The sequence below is a fragment of the Gymnodraco acuticeps genome, unplaced genomic scaffold (assembly GCF_902827175.1).
Source record: "Gymnodraco acuticeps unplaced genomic scaffold, fGymAcu1.1, whole genome shotgun sequence".
NCBI lineage: Eukaryota > Metazoa > Chordata > Actinopteri > Perciformes > Bathydraconidae > Gymnodraco > Gymnodraco acuticeps.
The window spans coordinates 1,172,943-1,193,829 of record NW_022989949.1 but is presented as its reverse complement, the minus strand read 5'-3'; the positions used below and the strand labels follow the sequence as shown (position 1 = coordinate 1,193,829).

Sequence of the window (20,887 nt, the reverse complement as noted above, 5' to 3'; positions counted from 1 at the left end):
CACACACACACACACACACACACACACACACACACACACACACACACACACACACACTCACACACACGGATGAGTCTACCACACAGTGCTTCTGAGGAGGTCCAGGGATCGATTGAGGCCAGGCATATGAGCATAACAAAGTAGACGAGTGTCCTTGAGCTGAGCAGAAACCACATTAATAACCCACAGTAATGACAGCCCACTTCTCTCTGAATGTAGCCATTCTGACTGTAGCTGAAAAATGTCTCTCTTTAACATTTATAATGCATGCTTTTCAGCACATTTGTTTCCCGGCACTCATCAGAGAATCAAGAATAATTGTAATTGTGTTTGGGGAGGCTGAGGAAGATGTGGCTGGAGCTTCCAACCTGTCTCCATGAATCATCTTGTTGCTGAGTACTCTCTACGCTCTGCTTTCCCTCTGACAGATCACTCACAACAGATGCATCTATCTTGTGTTCTCAGACTCTGTTATTTTACTTGGTCTGCTTGAAATAGGCCTGAACCTCTTCCCCACTGCCTTGTCTTCAACCCTGTGTTTGGCACTTCCTGTATTATTCATGGCGAGGCTGTTCCTTGTAAACAGAGTAGCTCAGGCCGCGCAGTCGTAGGCATGTATCGGGGGGGGGCGTCCATTGGGCAGGCCTGACAAAACATTCCCACTGTGAGAGCTCCTAAAAGCAAAGGTGGGAGGATAATTAGCCGAAGAATGACACAGTGAAACTAAATGCTGTATCAACATTAATGCCACAGCCATACACACACAGCCAGAAGCCTAACCAACCATATCTAAACAAACAATAGAGGAGAGCTAATGGTTGCCCCCACCCGCTCAAATGGTAGAAGATGTGCTTACAGCAGCAACACTGTTGAATAATTGATTTGCATTGTGCTTGCCTGTGTGTATGGTGCTTTGTTTTCTTAATTCATACAATCCACTCAGAGAACAGTGTTTTAAAATGCAGGTGAGTTGGAAAACATGCTGGGAGTTATTCTATTCTGAGGATAGTTCAAATACTTCCCTTCCAAAACCTCCTTTGTGATCTCAACTAGTTTTGTGAAGAAAACTTATAATACTGGCAGTGTCCTTCCAGCACTTGGTTGTTTATTGTGAAGCCGGATGAGGATTTGACAGTACCAACATCAGTTGTTCTTCCATCATGGCTGCCACAGCTGTTGTCTCAAAGCTCTCTGCAGATGGCCCCGTCTGATGTAGAAAATCATTAAGAGAGGTTGCCCTTAACCTTCCTGTTGTTGCATGAATAAACAGACTGTAAAACAATAACTGTCCACCTACCTAGAGGGCAGATGAATTGAAAACCTCATGCAGTTCTGGGATAAGCCAGAGGGCCATTGAAACCTCATTGAAATGCTGTAAAAGAAGAGAGAGCGAATTCTATCCTCTCTTCTATTACTCCCACTTTCCTTCTCCTCCGAACCCAGACACACCACCACCACCCATAGTTACTACAGTTAAAGCTGTCCTAATTCCTATTGTCACCTCTACTGTCTCTACCATTTGCTTTGTCTTAATCCACCCTCACCATGTCTCTTTTGTTTTCCATTTCCACTTGGCATTGGAAACATGTTAGGTTGCCAGTGTATGTGTTTGTTTAAGCCACCTCGTAAATAAAGGAGCTGTCTTGCTGCAAAATAACCTCATTCATTCAGCCTGGTGCAAGTATTTATGGGTATGAATGTATTTTAAATGCCATTTGAGCTAGGTCATTTTAAATTACATATGATCAAGCAATGCATAATATCTTGCTCAACACACTAGAAAGTAATGGCTGGCATTTTAAACCCCCCTAACCCTTTCAGTTACTTGGGAAACATAAAAGTTTTATTTTTCACTGTATTCTTTATGGAGAACAGTAAAATGCTGGTGTTACTCAATAAAAAACATCCCCCTGCTTCCCCTCAATGATTTTCTGTTTTATGCCTAGCTTGACTCTCCAATAGCAGGCTTACAGACTCCTAAATTGGCCTATCTGTGCTACTTGCCATAGATGGAGCATGCATGAGTAGTCTGCATACATGCGTTAAGTGTGTTTCGATCCCAAAGCCCATCAGTGTGGCTCTCCTCTGTGTACAAATGTGCACACAAGCTCATGTCCATACCCGCCCTGTGCACACTCCGACACAAACACACAGCCTAATAAATATTGCCCCCCTCTACTTTGTGTCATTCCACTCCCTGGAGAGAGGCCGTATCGACAGGCTGCACAGCTTGGCTTGATCAATAGTCGCTCTCCACCTCACTCTTCCTGTCTCTCGCTCCACACACATATCTCTGCTCTTTATTCTCCCTCTGATCCTATAGCGGAATGACTTTTCATCTTGAGCATAGGCCTAAAGACAGAAACCACAAAGTCTCTAATCAATCTCATTTGGTTTCATTTCTGTTCAATTACCCAGTATCCCGCATGTTGGAAGCTTCCATCAAGGCAGGCGAGGGGGGTCCTCTGGATTTGATTGTATAGCACATAAATGTTCATTGGCAAGGTGAACGGCGCCTCTACCCTGATTGGCACAGCCAGTCGCCGTCAGCAGCAGTATAATGTGCTCATTGGAAAAGAGCAAAAGGTCATATGAAACCATTTAAGTCTAGAGCTAGATTAAATACAGCTGCAGCACTCTGTAGCAGCACACTCTTATGCATAGTGTATATAACGGAAGCATTCTGGGAGACAAGATGCCTCTCCTATACATATTCAAAAACGTGTGTTTGTCTTATCTGATGAATTATAATGCTCTTAGTATTAAAAACGCTTCGATTCAGGAAAAACAATTATAGCAGATGAACTGACACCATAACGCCATCTATACTGATAATGTAATTAGCGGTAAAACAATAACAACTCAATATGATTGTAGTCTCTGGTTGTTGGTATTTGTGATTGGAATGAGCTTGTATTGCTCTGTGAATCCCCACATGTATTGGCCTTTCATGCGTTAAGGTCTATCCATTGACAGTCAGTGCTTTATTGATCAGTTCTACAATAAATACGTAATGAAACACGGATTCATTCGTTAGGTCGCCAATCAGACTTTTAATTAAAGGCCAATATTGGCAAAGTGATTATGTGGCATGACTTCAATATAGTACACAGAGATGATGGACAGAGGAGGGTCAACATTGGCAACGTGCAGGCCTTCAGGCCCCCACTGAGGGCCCGGCCACAGCTTTGTGTAAATGGATGGCAGCAGTGCACGGCAGAGATAGTAGTTTCTCACTCTGAAGCAAGACTTTCAGTCATTCAGGAGCTAAAACAGCTGGAGGGCCATCTCCTCCCATCCTCTTTTCATCTTGTGAAGTCATAGCCCATTGGGAACTCTCTGGATGGTTTTTACTTGTGTGATTTTCAATTGAATTAGCTTATAATTAAGACCCCGTTTACACGAGGACGATACGGGTTGTATCCGCATAGTTTCTCTTGCGTATAGCCCTTTCGTTTTCACGAGGCCGTAACAAAACGATAGAAATGGACCCCGCAAACGATAACGGGTCCCAAGGTGGATAGATCTGCAAACGGAACGCTCTGGGGGGTTAAACGGCTCCGTGTGTATGCCTCTACGATCATTTCCTGATAACGATGAAATAGCCCCGCCTCCCTCTCCCCACATCTCCCTCTCCCCATGTCTCCCTCTCCCCACCTCCCCTGCTAAGAGATCAGCTGCTGGGCTGTCAGGAGAGGGGGAGGAAAAGCTCAATAAATAACAAAGAAGACCTCTGACCTGCATTTTGTCCGGAACATTTAAAGTTTAACGGACATGTTGACTCTGCCGCAAGGTTCCCTCGTCCCTTGGAAGAGGCGGAGAGGTGGGTGTTTTTCATCTGCTGGTGGACTACCGGGAGAGATTTACAGAAGGAGCACACGCCGTCCACCGCGGAGAATAAACAGAAGGGCAACCATGGCAACCATGCTCCGGGGTCTTCTCCGCTGCTTTTGGTGTATTTTGTGGCGGCAGCAGCGCCACTTACAGGCTCGGCATATGTACTACAGCGTTTCCAGTGTTTCCAGTGGTCTTGTGTGAACGGACACGTTAATTGAGCCAAATGCGTGTGAACGGAAGACTTTTTTGAAAATGCATACGGTGCGTAAACGCAAACATTCCCGTGTAAATGGGGTCTCAGATCTGCAGGTTAAAGACTGACTTACAACTCTCACTTTTAGCGATTAATTAAAATGGAAATATGTATGTCTTTGCATATGCAATGTCCATTTTCTTAACAGCAGTTCATCATATTTACTTGGCAGGTGTTTTGAGAACCAAAACCTTGCTGGACCTTGCTGTCCATCAATGCAAATGTAGACCCAGATAAATGCAATAGTGAGTGTGTAGTTGTTTGGGCAAGAGGAAGCTGCAAGTGGATAAGATTAGACCCAGAAAAATATGTTAAACTGTAACTCTAAAGTTTTAGTATCTCACACCCCCCACACTCATCATCGGTGGCATTTTGGGGTTGTCGAGGTGCGTAAAAGGTAGAGGATCCAAACTTTAGATGTCTGGCATAGCTGCAGTGATGAAATATTGAAGCGGTTTCCAGCTCACAGTGCAGTCACCTCTCTTCAGTTATTCTGCTTCAAGATAAAAGGCTGACCCCCCTGCTGCTGCTGCTATACCTTACCTCACCCCTTCTCATCAATTTCTCTCTATTTCTCTTACTTGTTCTCTCCGTCTCTCACGCTCCTTGTCTGGTAGTTTTTCTCAAACCAGCGCACATGTGGACTGAATGGTTTTAAAGTCCATCTATCTGTTTGTTTAAGACATGGTTCACACTGAGCTCTTAAGTGCATATCGGCTGATCTAAGCACAAGTGGTGTTAGCTCTTATGGCGCATTTCTACTGCAGGGCCTCGCACGGCTTAGTACAGCATAGTTAGGCCTTGGTAGGCCAGGCTCACTTTATGCTGCGTTTCCATTACAGTTTAGTAGCTGGGGCAGTAACTATAGTAACGCAGTGTAGGCGGAGCCGTGACGTCATCTTCAATGCGAAACACAAAACCAACATCAGCTGTTAGCTGTTAGCACTCAGAGCTCACAGCTCCTCATATCTGTTCAGAAACTAGACAAAAGTTAAACAAGTACAAACCACAGACTGCCTGTGTCATGGCGAATACAGTCGCTGGTTTATTTATGTCTGTATAGGCCGTTGTTGTGAGTGTGGACGGTCGGAGCATATACTGCGTTTGCTTAGCCGATCTCCATTCAGAAAACACGCATTTTAAAAGGTGTTTCGCCTGCCGTCTGTCTGCAGACTTGCCAAAGCATTAATTCATGGTTTTTACTTACCGATATCAGTATGTTGTTACTTCGGCATCATTTTGAAACGTGTATTACAATGAAATCACGGTCAAATATGTTCATTTTGTTGTAGTTGCCAGCGATTCTCTCACTAGTTTAGCATACTCAGCCCGGTTGTTGGCCCAGAAAGAATCTCGATTTTGGAGAGTTAGACAACTGTGAAAAAGTACCCGCTAGCCGGAACTACGCCTAGTGGAAACGCGACCAAAAACTGGCCAGGCACGGCACGCTTAAACCGCGCTCCGCACTGTAGTGGAAATGTGCCATTAGTGAACATGTGGTTCCAACCCAGAATGAACTAAGAAACATTATTAGCTCTCATATGTTCTGGACTGTTGATTCAACGAAAGCAAGAAAACAGTTGGATGAAGTTATCCAGCCAATCTTATGCAAATCTGAAAGTGTTTAGTGATCAATATTGTATATAAATCAAGCATTCTCTTATTCCTGTATATGCAGCCAATTAAACACACCTGGATTAAAAAAAATAACAAGATGTGTTCAGTAAACTATGTCAGCAGTTTTACCTAGGCAGAATGTGAAGCTATATCCAATCTCAAGTGTTCGCTGGAGAAATACTGGTGACACTGATTTCAGGTGTAAACGGTACACGGTAGTCTGCACATTTCCAGCTCGTTTGTTTCTGACAAAGGTGTGTGTGCTAATGCCAGACTGTGGGCAAGACCCAGCTTTCTGAATTCATATGCCTCTCTCTCTTCAGTGAAACTGTGAACACAGGGAGACAAGCCAGTGGGCAGCGTATGGTAACTGCAGCTGGTACCTATTTAAAAAGGAGAGAAAAGAGGGATGTAGGGAATGATGTATTATAGGGTGAATGATGACTTACTTGTGTTTGCCTGGCCGGAACCATATTTTTGAGGCCAATACTAATGATGTTAGAGATTTGTTAAAAATAGTATTTAATAGGATGTATTATGTGCTGAGTAGAGGTAATCACTGATTACTGTTTGACAAATTCAAACTGTGGAACTACAATGTTATGTTACTTATTGGTATACTGTACACCAATACAATTATTAATTCAACAACATCTGCACATATAGTTTATCAGCCATTCATTTGTAACCGAGTTCTCCCATGATGTCAAAAAAGTCATTATGAACATACTGTATATTTGGTAATGATAGCTTAATCTTATTAAAAAGGCATATGCAATTAGGTGTTCAGATCACATCCGTCGGTATGTTTCAATTAAATGCATAGATGTCTGCTATTCTCATTTAGTTTCATATCATCTCATGGCACTGTCTCCCCACAAAATATATTCAGAGGCACTGAAATGTGACAGCTTGGCATATGGCTAATATTAAAAAAGGATTACAAAATGTTATCAGGTCTTCTTTGATAATCAATTATGGTGTCTTGTCATTTGTTACAGCTTTTGTATTTTGCCTAGGAAAAATACAAAACATGGATAATATAGTTTTCAAAAATATCTGCCTTGCACAAACGTATTGTGGTGAAACAACAGGGACACATATTTACACCTATATGCAAACAATGTCATGTGTGCATGTTTTCACATAATTGAAAGAAGACAAAAATGATTTATATAACAAACATCCAGAGATAATAATAAAACTAGTAATGGGGAGTATACTTATTTGTAATCCTTGTAGAATTTGTAAATTCTAAAAGTGAAATGAGTGGAAGTGAGAGAAAGCAGACTGGCAGGGTTTAAAAGGGATGATGCAAGAGGTTGTAGGAGAGATCCATACTGTAGTCAAAGGAGGAGATGGTTTCCACGTTTCCTCTCTATTGGGGGTCTCCAGAGAAGCATCAGAGCAGCAGACGAAAGGAGCACGATTCAGCAGATCACACACACACATCCACCATGTTCACAGTGCCTCTAGATAACAAGCAGATAGAGCTTTACAACCTCTCAATACTCTCTCATTCCCCTCATTCAGTTCTCCCTCAGCTTTCCACTATTTTACCATAAACTTACTTTTGTTACACCTTCACCAGTTGCAACACATCCCTTTATAACTATGTTAACTCTTTTCCATTTCCAATGTTGTTTTCATCCTTTCTTCATTATGTTCCCTCTTCTCCAAATCTCTCCCTCCACTCCCTCCTCATCATCCTCTGTTCCTCCTTCCCTAAAGTTGTCCACTCTTTTTTAATTCCCTCTTCCTCCCGTCCCCCTTTCACCCCATTCACAACCATATCCCTTCTCTATGTTCCTCTCCTACATCCTTGCCCCTGCCCATTCGCTACATGAATGCCATACCAGTCAAAACCTCTTTCTATTTGTCACAGTACAGCACGGCAAGTGCCACTTGAGGCAAAGAGGCCTTGTCCAATTGTCTGGGCAAAAAGGGGAAACAAGGTAGACTAGAAGAGGAAGAAGAGGGAGATTTTGCATCAATGTGTTGCCTTTTTCTGGTCAGTGTGTGTCTTGGTGGGCAAGTGTAAAGTCAGTGTGAGAAAAGAGAGCAGGTGATTTAAGATGCCTGAGATGCCTGGCTCTGAGAAACCACTCAGGCTTTGAACTATGTCTTTACACTAGTTTAATGTATGAAGTGTGTGTGTGTGTGTGTGTGTGTGTGTGTGTGTGTGTGTGTGTGTGTGTGTGTGTGTGTGTGTGTGTGTGTGTGTGTGTGTGTGTGTGTGTGTGTGTGTGTGTGTGTGTGTGTGTGTGTGTGTGTGTGTGTGTGTGTGTGTGTGTGTGTGTGTGTGTGTGTGTGTGTGTGTGTGCGTGTGCGCAGACAGAACAAGGAAGAAAGAAGCAAGGAGATACAGAGATAAGCTGATGCAGCCACTCAGCTGCAGTGGGATCCATCTTAGCTGGGCTCTAGTGGAACCCACTCCACTGTCCTCATTTTCATCTTCACTCCTACTTACTTCCTTTATATCTGGCAATCAGAGATCTGCATATGCCCCGACTTTTATCTGTATATTTAAATGTTTCATACAATAAAAATGTAACCACATATTTCATATGTTCAATACATGAGATAGGAAGCTGGCTTTAGAGTTAGTAGAAACATGTCCAATTAGCCTTCCTCTTGACATGTTATCAATCTGTCTTTCACTCTCTTCTATTCTATCTGAATGTTAAAGTCAAAGTGAAGATGCTGCTCTTAACATAATTCCTCTTTCTGTCTAAATTATTCATATGAATGCTCAACTCATCAGACTGAGTAGTGTGTCTCCTGTTCTCCATTCTCACTTGACCCCAGGTCAAATTAGACTTAATGAAGTTCCATTTCCCCTTACCACTGACCCTCCGGCACCAGCGTCTCCACACTAAACAGAAATCCATGAGCTGTTTAGGTAACATACTTGGTCCCTTATTTGTAGAACATTTTATTTTGTGCCTAAACCCCTATTGCAGTTCCTAGGAGGCTTAATTTGTGCAGCAGGATGCCACGGCTTGCCCGGCAAACAGGTAGTCAATTATTAATAATAGGGCTAAATGAGACTGTTAGTCATTGGCTGAGAAGCATAGCTCTGTGTGTGTGCCCGACCACATGTGTGCATTCATTCACTGTGGGGATCATTATTTAAAGGAAAAGAAATGGGAGAAACAGAGAGAAAATGGCTGCAGAAATAGAGAGGAATGAGGGTGTTGGGGAAGGAAATTGGGATATAGACGGCATGTGGAGAGGATGAATTGCATAATTAAAATAATAGCTAGTGCATATTGATTGCGCAGATCCTGGGATAGGATTGTGGAGGAATGTCCAGAGAGAGGAGCTGTCCCTAGGCCAGTGAAAGATAGCAAGGGCATGGGCCAGGGATAATGAGCTCCTGCTAATGGAAACCACCGCTCAAGTAACACACACTTATCCATTTCATTTTGATGAAGACGTGCATGAAGTATATCCATGCATTAACCTACAAAAAAGCAGATATTGAAATGTCGCCACGCAGACCATCTGCAGATACCCACACGCACTTGCAAACCTGATTAGTATTCTTATGCTACAAAAGGCACGGCACACTATATGCACAGATATGCACACAAACACATAGAGACATTTAATGGGCCCATCCTGCCTCCCGGGGAAGAACATGTTGGCATGCTGTCCCTTTAGTGTTTGTCACCTCCATTTTTGGTACTAGAGGATGGACAACATATATTGTGTATGCCCCGCGGGAGGGAAAAGGAATGTAGAAAGAGGGAGAGAGAGGCAGTGGTTTCCTATTCAATGAGTCAATTTAGCCGCTGGTCCGCTCTCCGTGTTTGAAGTGTGTTTGTTGACCCGTAAACCCACAGCACTAACATCCACCCATGACTTTAGATTTACCATGCTGGCGATCATAAGCAATAAAGCGGCAGAGATAATGGGGGTGTGGAGAGAGGCAGAGAGAAAGTTGTTTTTCAAAATATATGTCTGTGCCACTGCTGCGACGACAAATAGTGAGATAACTTAAAACCACTAATGAAAATATTAAGCATTCTAAAATATGAGTTGTTGTTATGTAATGCTTATGTGAGATTATATGCACGCTCAAGATTTGCAATTCGAAATGAAAGAGAACACATTATGATCATTTGCAGAGAAACTTCGTCTGGCGTGATATTTGGCATTTTAGCATTTGCAGACCATTTACATGGACAGCAAATACATCTATATAAGATACATTATGAAAGGGAAAACCCCAAAAAGCATAACATGGTTATTTTAAGCAGGTATTTTTTAAATGTCTGCACATTTAGAACCTGGAGAGAAAAATAAATGTCATTACATTTTTGGATAATATTTAGAAACCACTTGTTACAATAAGCAAATAATGCACTTTGCAATTCTTCTGACATTTCACAAATGATTTGATATTAACAACCAATACATCAACATAATGAATTAGATGAAAAATAATTATTTGCTGCCAAAAAAGTAAGCTTAATTTCAACCAAGTACACAGTGAAACTATGCTAAACATGACAATGTAATGTTATAACATTAACAGTGCTCGTTCCTGCTGTAAGTGTAGTATACAGTACCTACATACTTTTATTCAAGTTACATTTTCAATGGAAAATGACTGGTATTGGAATATTTATTAGTGTTGTATTTACTGATTGAAATATTCTAAATTCTTCCTCCACCACTTGGTATTGTGTTATATATTCTCTCCTTACATCTATTTACATCCACTTCTTCCCATCATGCTGTGCAGAGCAGTTCCATGGATAAAGCTTTGTCTAACATCCACAAGTCATCGCCTCCTGCTCCAGCCAGTATTATTTTAGGGTATTTTTGCCTTGTGAGATGACTCGCTTCCTTCAGAGTCAGCCAGATAATGGTGTGTGACATGTTGTTTTTACAAGTCAAATCTGAAAGCTTAAGTTGGTCAATATTGCCACCTTGGTCTCCCACAGGCAGTGAGAAATGTCAGGTGACGGCGCCAAAGGAGAGTCTGTCACAAAATGTGCTTGAATGCGCAAAACACACCCTCTCTGAGAAATAAAGAGTAGACACACTGTTTCACACACACACTCTGAGACACACACACTCACTATCAAAACAAATGCACACTCATTCACTCCTGCGTCCTCTGACTCAGTCTTTCAGTTTGTCTTTGTTTAATTTATCAGCATAATCCCTCTGTCTTTGCTTGTTCAATAGCAAAATGGAAAAACTAAGCCAGAATGAGGGGGGGGGGGGGTTGAAGGAATGAGAGAGACACAGTTGCAAAGTAGTGGAAAGGAGACGGGACATTGCAATGCATGGGTGCCCTTGCCAGTTCCGATAAAGCTCACAACAGACCAGCATCACATTTCATGAACTAGCCATCACTGCATGCTATAAAGCAGGCAGAGGGTCTTAGTAGCACATTCAAAAGCTGTGTGTGTGTGTGTCCTAGCATTACTATACTTGTGGGGACCTAAATCTGTTTACACAGTCACGTGTGGGGACTCGCCTCCCTTATGGGGACAACATGGAGGTCCCCATAAGGGGAATCATTAATTTTAGGGTGAAGACTTGGTTAGGTTTAGGATTAGGGTAAGGGTAAGGTTAAGGGTAAGGGTTAGGGTAAGGGTAAGGGTTAGGGTAAGGTTAAGGGTAAGGGTTAGGGTAAGGTTAAGGGTAAGGGTTAGGGTTAGGCATGTGTTGGTTATGGTTAAGGTTAGGATAAGACTCCAGGAAATGCATGTAAGTCAATGTAATGTCCCCTGAAGTGATGTATACATGGTTGGTGTGTGTGTGTGTGTGTGTGTGTGTGTATGTGTGTGTGTGTGTGTGTGTGTGTGTGTGTGTGTGTGTGTGTGTGTGTGTGTGTGTGTGTGTGTGTGTGTGTGTGGTGTGTGTGTGTGTGTGTGTGTGTGTGTGTGTGTGTGTGTGTGTGTGTGTGTGTGTGTGTGTGTGTGTGTGTGTGTGTGTCCTTGTGTTCAGTGCTGCCACCTTTTGACCTGCACTAATGGCATAAGCCCTGCTGCTGACACTGGACACACACCTTGCTCTGCTCTAATGCAGAATCCCCCATGGTCACTGCCAAACACCCCCTTCTCTTTCCCTGTGATCACCCCCCTCATCCTGTTTCATGGTGTTAAACTATTTCTGTATATCCCTCTCTTTTTTTCTTTCACACCGCCTGTTTTCTCCTACCCTCAGCCTTATTTCCCGTTGTATAATCTACTGCCCGGAATCCTAAAGGGACATTGCAAGATAGTCCTAGTAACACACATATGCACCAAACAACACAAACACTTTTACCGATCAACTGTGGACACCATCCTCACTCTTAATGAACCTGACCCCCAGAGGGTAAAGAAAGTGTGTGTGGAGGAGGGAAAAGGTTGGTGAAGGGGGAGAAAGGAAATAGGCTGTCAATACATGCCCCGGGCTGAAGAAATGTCAAAGATAGATACTGGGTGCTCTCTTTACGGTATAGTGTCTTTATGATCGATCAAGAACAGCCCAAGGCCGAAGCTGCAAAGTCAGAGTAGTGCATGTTAAAAAATGCAACCTTCTCCGGAAGCCGACCTTTGCAGTGTGTGTCTCAGAGTGTGTGCACAGTAGGGTAAGTTTTCTGTAAGGAAATTATACATGAATGTCACGTATGAGCTATTTTTCATTTAGATCTTGATGAGGCGTGCAGTGCACTAGTGCGTTGGTGTTCGGATCAGGGGAGCACAGGTTCAAACCCCACTGCAGTCAGCATGTCCACAGTATTGAGTATGTAAGTCGCTTTAGATAAAAGCGTCTAACAAGTAACATGTAATGTAATCTTATTATAGATGTTACAACCAAATCATAACAAGAAAACAAATATATTGCTCAGACAAGATAAACCAATGGAAGTATGTAGGTTACAGTTAACACATGTTTTTCCTTTACTTTCCATCCCACTCTTGGGTGAATTAGATTCCCATGTCTTGTTCCCATCTGTTCTGCATCTAAATATTGCTTTTGGAGGAGGAAAAGAGAGGCCTGAAACCATTCCACTCTCATTAGCAAGTTAGTTTGCTTTCTATCCAGATGTTCAGCTACATCTATACCTTTTTTAGGTCCATTTTGTGATACTATATTTTAATTGCAAGTAACAGAGGCAAGAGTGTTCCTTCAGATATCATTTTTGTATCAGTTATTTAAAAATGTATCTTAGTTTTGTCCTCAAATAGGTATGTTGTTTAATAAGTTACCTATTGATGAAAAGAGCAGATCTGTTCACAAAAAGTACTCCTTGTACCTGACCTCCTACAGTATAAGGTCAACCAACCTTGCATTCGGTTTCGGGCAATACCGTAATGGCACTAGATAATTAGATTTTGTGTCCTCTGTTTATATCTATCCTTCCAGCAAGTCCTGGTTTGCCTTTGGAGTCGTTCCTCAATAACCCAATACTATAGGGACTCTGGTATTGTTTGAAAGCTAATACAAATATGTCAGTCACACCCAACTGCTTTTTCTCTTTGCAAATATAACTTTATTTATAAATAAACTATTGTATTTTTTTGAAAACATTATAGAGGGATTTGAAAGTGTCTGCATGATATGATAAAAGCCAATCTTTGAAATAAATTCCCGTTCAATGCATCTGCTCTTTCATACAGAGATGGAGGTAAAGTGTTCCATCTCCTCCAATTATCTCTAATGGTTCTTATTGAATCTGGAACATTGGATCCTAAAATGTTATGTATTGGTGCTCTGATGGTTATGGTCAAGTATCTCATTCTATCAGGCTTTCAGACGAAATAGGCAAAGCCTTAATGAGCAGAGAAAGTAAAGAAACAGTAGAGAGATGGCTTTTCTTTCATTCTAATGTATTGTCTAATGATTTGATTATATCTAACACCTTAAGTATAGATGTAAGTGAAATTCATTAATAGGATGTCATAAGCATAAAACAATGATTGTTGAACTGATTTACGTCCTTTTACATTCCCAATATTTCTGAATGTTCACAAGTGGCATAGACAAAGGGCTCAAGGGCTAAAATAAATATGAAATGTGAAATCTACAATAACCTTTAACTGTCAACTCCCGCACCTGCTTTTGATGAACCTGACCTGCAGGGGTGTACAGTAGTGTGTGTTAAGGAGGGCTAGCGGATGGGGGGAAAAGTAAATAGGCTGTCAATAATAAAATAATAATAATAATCCTTATATTTATTATAGCGCTTTATCAATGACTCTCAAAGCGCTTTACAAATCATACATACATGTAATGGTCATCTACTGTGGACAATACCCACAGGAGCAAATTCGGGTGAAGTGTCTTGCCCAAGGACACAACGGCCTGACGCAGTGGGGCGGGAGCGGGTTTCGAACTGGAGTTCCCCAAAGCCCCCTTGATCTGATGATCAAACGCACAGACCACTGCGCCACCCGTCCCCAATACATGCCTTGGGGCAGACAAAATGTCAAAGACGTACATGGCTGATGGATTGAGAGAATGTGGATGCTCTCTTTACGGTATAGTGCCCTGGTGATCGATCAAGAACAGCCCTTGGCCAAAGCTGCAAAGTCAAATACTGTGTGTTGAAAAATTAAACCTGCTGTGGCGGCGGACCATTGCAATATGTGTCTCAGATTGTGTGTACAGTATGATTTATGTAGTGGAATGAGAAACTAATGCCACATACAACCTGTAAATGTGAGCTAACATGTTCTCCATCTGTCAATACTTGCCTGAGGAGGCAACCATCAATCTCTGACATCAAGATGAATGTTATATCCCTATCTCCACAATTACGAAATCCTTGTAGACTGAGTAAGGATAGAATGAAACGTCAATAGCTAAGTGAAAATTAAAGCCCCTGTATTCCCTTTTTCTATTCTGATCAATAAGTCAAATGGGCCTGTTTTTTTAATGAAGATAATGAGGCAGGTAGGTACAAACTGTGACATATGCCTTGAGAGATGTTGACATAATGAACAAGACTTGATTATGTGTTAAAGCACCATATTTGGAATCCAGCATTCACTGATATTTTAACTTGGACCAATAAGACCAATAATTAGTCGGCTATCTGCAACAGGTTTTTGCCCTTTCACGCCGGCACCCATGTAGCCATAAAGCCGAGGCCAAGTTCAGAGGAGCACAACTACCGGAGCAAGAGCCAGGGGAAATGAGCGTGTTGAAATGCCGCCGTGCGCTTTGCCTTTTTCCTCTTCGATGATTGATGGTGGTCATTGCTCTGTGGCTTTTAGACACAGGCTTGTAATTGCTTTTTGATATTGTTACAAATGAGAAATTACTCTTACGCATTACCATCGCGGGACATAAACAATAGGGAGGTTTCATCAGAATAGGAGGATAAAACAAAAGGGAATGCATTGACCTTCAAATCCCACTTATTTAAACGCAGTAACAGTACACAGAGAAAGAGGTACCATTGGGAGCATTTGAATAGTGTGATACTGTAGCATTGTAATTTCCGATGTGCTCTTTCATTCCACATAACTACACTTGAAGGCATGTATTAAATATGTAGATTATATGCGGCAAAAGTAGGCATCTAAAACATCAAATCCTGATGTTTATACTGAACAGTACATTTTTAAAGGCAACACAATCCCTCTGCAGCTCATTTAGTCCACATGTAATCATCAAAGTTATTTTAAGGGTCCCTTTCTTTCAGGCTTTGCATAAGTAATGTCCTGGATCGTCACCAGCTGCCTTACTGCCCCTAACAACACACCTCACATCCTCCACTGCCACCATGCTTCTCATCCGGTCTCCTCGACACCACCCGCCTCAGCCATCCACACCAACAGTGGGAAGCAATGCTAATCACACATTAATTATCTGATCCGTCACAAATCACCATGGTAATGGTAACTAAAATGGAGGTGGAGTGTGTATTTGTGTGTGATCAGGTGTTGAGTGTTTGTGATGGAAATCTAATGCTCTGATCACTAGGGATTATCACAAGCATGGACACAATCCTGTACACACTGGTGTCACTTCCCATACATTACCTTTCACAGAGAGCCATGACCCGGGGTAAATCACATCAAGCGTATGAAGAGCCTGTGTGAAAATAATAGCCTGTTGGCTAAGGTGTCGATTGCCTCTCTAGAATGATGTTTAAATCATAGCTGTTATTTAGGGCAGGCCCTAGAGCACAAACTGTATATATAAAGTGCTAGAGTGAAATCGGTAAAGACAAGTCCAAGTCACAAGTTTTTATAAGCAAATGGAAAACACGTGGCAGATCTTTAAATGTATTTTTTTTTAATTGGAACCATGCTTTTGCATAGAGTAAGGCATTTAAAAATATACTAATAGTTACATTTTTAAGTTGTGGCTATATATGCAATGCCTGGTAAAAACATGACAAACTAAAGCATCGCTTTACATTCTTATGTTAATTATATTGCAAATCAAGTTTGGAAGGAAATACTCAAATTCCAAGATAAATCTTAAAATCTATTTAATGGGGCTTACGTCTGACTCAGGTAAAAGTTGTGAGGGGTAGGATTAGGGTTAGGGTTAGGGTAATGTTGTGAATCGAGTGGCCTGTGTTCGTCGTCCATAACATACGCCTGCCCATACCATAACCCCACCACCACCATGGGCCACTCGATTCACAACATTACCCTAACCCTACCCCTAACCCTAATCCTACCCCTCACACCAGATACTGACTGGTTTTCGGACCCCCCCAGACCCCCCAATAAAGCAAAACTGCACGTTTCAGAGTGGCCTTTTATTGTGGCCAGCCTAAGGCACACCTGTGCAATAATCATGTTGTCTAATCAGCATCTTGATATGCCACACCTGTGAGGTGGGATGGATTATCTCGGCAAAGGAGAAGTGCTCACTATCACAGATTTTTTCAGATTTGTGAACAATATTTGAGAGAAATGGTTATTTTGTGTAAATAGAAAATGTTTTAGATCTTTGAGTTCATCTCATGAAAAATGGGAGCAAAAACAAAAGTGTTGCGTTTATATTTTTGTTCAGTGTATGTTTACTCCCAACTCCTGGCCTGTCTGTCTTCAATTAGCTCTCTTCCCATATGTTTCTCAAGTTAACAGCTGTACTCCAGCTCACAAAACATTGTCCATCCTCTATTAAGTAAGTACTGAACATTTTTAAGTGCACTTAATACAATTCACAGGAAATGTTGCATTGCAGTAAGTAATATAAGCGGAAGTTTTGTTTGCATTGCATGCAATTAACAGTGCATTTTGCAGTGTAGTTAGCTGTGGTGTAATGTAGTGAAGTACATGTACTCAAGTACAATGTTGGGGTACTTGTACTTTACTTGAGTTATTTCATGCCACTTTATACTTCTACTTCCCAATTTGGCAGTTAATATATACATTTGTCTCCACTACATTTATTTCTAATTAGTTACTAGTTACTTTACAGATTCAGATTATTAGCTAATACAACATGAGAATGTAAATTCCTTAATAAATGCATTCATTATTCTTTTTCTGACATTTTCAACACCAAACATGTCGTTAATGTCTCTGTTTAGTGAACTACATCAATCTGAAAGCCTGTACATTATTTATATCACACTTTATCAGTAGAACAATGCAGGAAATTACTTTTGTAATGCATTATTTTCTGATTCATGGCGCAACACAAAGATATTTCGCTCTGTGCAAACCTTTGACTCTAATATGTCAACAACATGAAACAAGAATATGAACCTGGCTTTATCCAATGTTCACACAAGAGTTCTACATCCACCCTGTCTCAACTGAAAGAGGACCAGAAACACATTAAAAATGTGGAGACTTTGGGATATTTATCTCCCATTCTTTTACTTTTGGGGCATTGTACAGACCAGACATGTCGTTGATGTCACTGTTTACCAAACTACAGTCACTTAATGTATCCTCATTTGTATAATAAGAAATACTGAGCTACGAAATGCAGTTTTAATGTAACAGCTAAAATAATCTGTCAACATTATTTGTAATTATGTGAAACAGTTAACATCACTTTGTATCTACAGTACAATACAAATGTGTTTATACTTAACTTTTTCTAAATTCTTATAAAATAGGTATATGTTTGCTTACTCAAAAACTGGCTTTTCTGAAAGTTAAATTCAGTTGTATATATGATATACATTGTTTTTCTCAATATATGCAAAACATATTTGACATAAATATGACTTAATTTGACAATTTTAAAGTTAAACTTTTGAGTTCAAACTATTCGTAGATTAGGCATTTGTATTCAGATTGTATTTACTATGATGTGTTTATTATCTAGTATGATTAAGTATGAGATCCTAGCCACACGGAGACGGTAATGAAAACGAAAGTCTTCCATCCACACGCAATAGGCACCAGAAACATGTCCGTCCACACGAGACCGCTCGAACCGCTGGAGACGCTGTAGTACATATGCCGGGCCTGTAAGTGGCGCTGTACTTCTGCCACAAAATATACCAAAGGCATCGAAGAAGACTTATCACGCATGCATGGTCCAGAGCTATTTTGGCTGCTTCTCAGGTCGACTATTTTCATTTCCTCGCTCCTCGGTCCTCGGTCTCACCGGAAGTTGATTTGCCTGCGCCATCTTGAGTACCGTCCCATGGCTCTTATTTCTGCCGGAGGACCGAGGATCGAGGAGCGATAATAGAGGAGCGATAATCGAGGAACCACCAGACCATCCTCCGATGAAATCCTCAGATACTCGCCCCGCCCCCTTACTGTGTATCGCTCACTGATTGGACGATGCAGTGCATGCACTGATCTCATGCTTCTTGACATGAGAGCAGAGTGAAGAAAATACATGAACCTCACGGGAGTCACTCCTCAGTTTATACCGTGTTTTGTTTCAATTCATGTTTCATTTAGTTACAAATATGTGATATATCTGAACAACAAAGTGGTCAAAAATCATTTTATTCATTTGTTGGAAACATTTTCATGATCGCTTTTTTCGTTTTACATTTTCATTTATTGTCATTTCCATTCGGTCAGTCATTAAGTGCTATTAAAATGTTAATGTGCTACATATCCAAACAAACAAACAAACAAACAAAGTGTGCAATCCAATGAATGTTAATCTAACTGGGTTTTGATAGATAACATATCTGTTTTTCTTCTCTCAATTATTTTATTTATTTTGTGCACTCTAATCAATATTAATCAAACTATTGTTCGTTTATACATTTTAAGAATGGCGTTTATTTTTTTTGAGAATGAGTTATTATTTTATTTTATTTATTGGGATCTACAACAGATGATACAAATGTTTGTGGAAATAACGGGGACAGAGCTGGCTTCTGTCAGACGATCAGCTGTGTAGCGTCATCACAAACGGACGTCACTTCACGTGACGCTCCGGAGGAAAGGACGTCCCATTGCTCTTAAAACTCATTTCCCTGCTTCTCGTGGTTTCCTTGCGTCCCTCCATGCTTCCCTGGTGGGAGGGACTAAACGCAGGGAAAGGACGCAAGTGAGGGAAGCAAGGATTTCATTTAATCGACCTGAGAAGCAGCCATAGAGAGGAGAGTTACGACAACGGAAGTCCAAAAACGGTTATCGTCACGTGGTTCATGTAGACGAGGATCGTTCCCCGGAAGTTCATGGCGGGCAATGTGAATGCATTAATAACAGGAGATAGAACTATGATTTTTGGTCATATGTAGTGAATAAAGGTTTTGATTTGCAATATTTATACAACAAATCGATGTGTATGTAGTTACATCAGTATTTGAAAAAGTTAAATTTGCTAATATTTAAGGATTAAGATAAAATAAGAAGTACTTTATTGATACCAATTTGGGAAATGTTTGCTTTGCAGCAGCAAAAGACAAGGCATTGTACATAAGACAGTTAAAAGACTAGAATTAAACAATCGAAAATGTAAACATCTCAAATAGAAATAAAATAGCAGAAAATATACATAGTGTGAACAGCTATCTTACCTGTTAACATATACATGGTTAAAGAGCCTATTGCTGTTGTTTATTGCTTTGAATTGTTTAAAACAAATATTATCTTCTTAAACTTGAATGGTAGTCAGGAACATCACTTCCTAATGTTTGATATATTTAGAGGGAGGGTTTCAAAATTCAGATTAGATTCATTTCTACAATTTCTTTAATTCATGGTGGTTTCAGTAATCCCCTGGTAATTGAGGACATAAGTAATCTAAATAAGTAATGTCTTCTTTATGACTTTCAGAAAGGACAGGAGACCCACAGGTGCCTATCAATGATTGTCAACTGACAGTAAATAAATGGAATTCAATAAACATTGAATAGCATGCATGCAGTTTGTCTGTGCCTTTTCCTCCGTGTTGTCCTGGCATATAGTCTCCCCCATGGTTTGCTGTGCTGCCGGGGGATGCTCCAAGCGCTCAGAGAAAGGAGTACACATGTAAGATTTCCCCACTGACACAGAGAGGAGGAAAGAATGGCTGGCTCAAGTCAGCAGGAGCAATTTAACTATCACAAAAGACAACAACAGCAACAACATATGTGAGGTAATCATATTTTTCACAAAACGAAGACCACACCATCGGGAAGCTTAACGTCTGTTTAATCAAAAATAAGGAACAGGGAGAGGCTTGCAAAGCTCTGGGAGTTGAGACTCAGGCTCAGGGTCTCATTGCAGGTCTTCAGGCTCCATTGAATCCCCCTGGGGTTCTTGTGCTGAAAGAGGGAGACAGGAGAAAGGGTTAGATACATCTAGCAACCTATAGGATGGGAAATTGCTGACCTATTTTAAACGTACCTTGTGTTTTCACTCTCACTTAAGTCCCTCTCCCTTTGCCATCAATCCAACATCAGCTGAGCTGCAACATAAAATACAGACAGGTAATAATCGACACAATATGACTCTGCTAAAAACACTCACCAATCAGTTACGTTTTAGTTTACTGTTTAGAAGTCTCAAATATCCACTCTAAATCCAAATAAATAGAGATGTATCACAAAAATAGCTCTCTTCCTTATTATTGTGTAACGTTAACTATATTATACTAGCTTGAACTCCAAGATGGATATCCTCATTTCACCTGGTCACCACCTCCACCCACTACAATCACACGCCCCAATGTTATATTTAACAAATATGTAACTCCCTCCACCCCGGATAAAAGCACGTTAAGAAGCCCCTTTTCTCTAATTCCACAACGTTGGAGGAAATAACATTAAGAGAACGGATTAATAGGCTG

The 20,887-nt window shown here is 41.0% G+C and overlaps 1 protein-coding gene across 2 annotated transcripts in view; it reads left to right on the top strand.

The window, feature by feature from the left end:
- nrxn2b (neurexin 2b) overlaps window positions 1-20,887 on the top strand; it is a 637,678-nt gene that overhangs the window by 356,517 nt on the left and 260,274 nt on the right. The window lies entirely within an intron of this gene.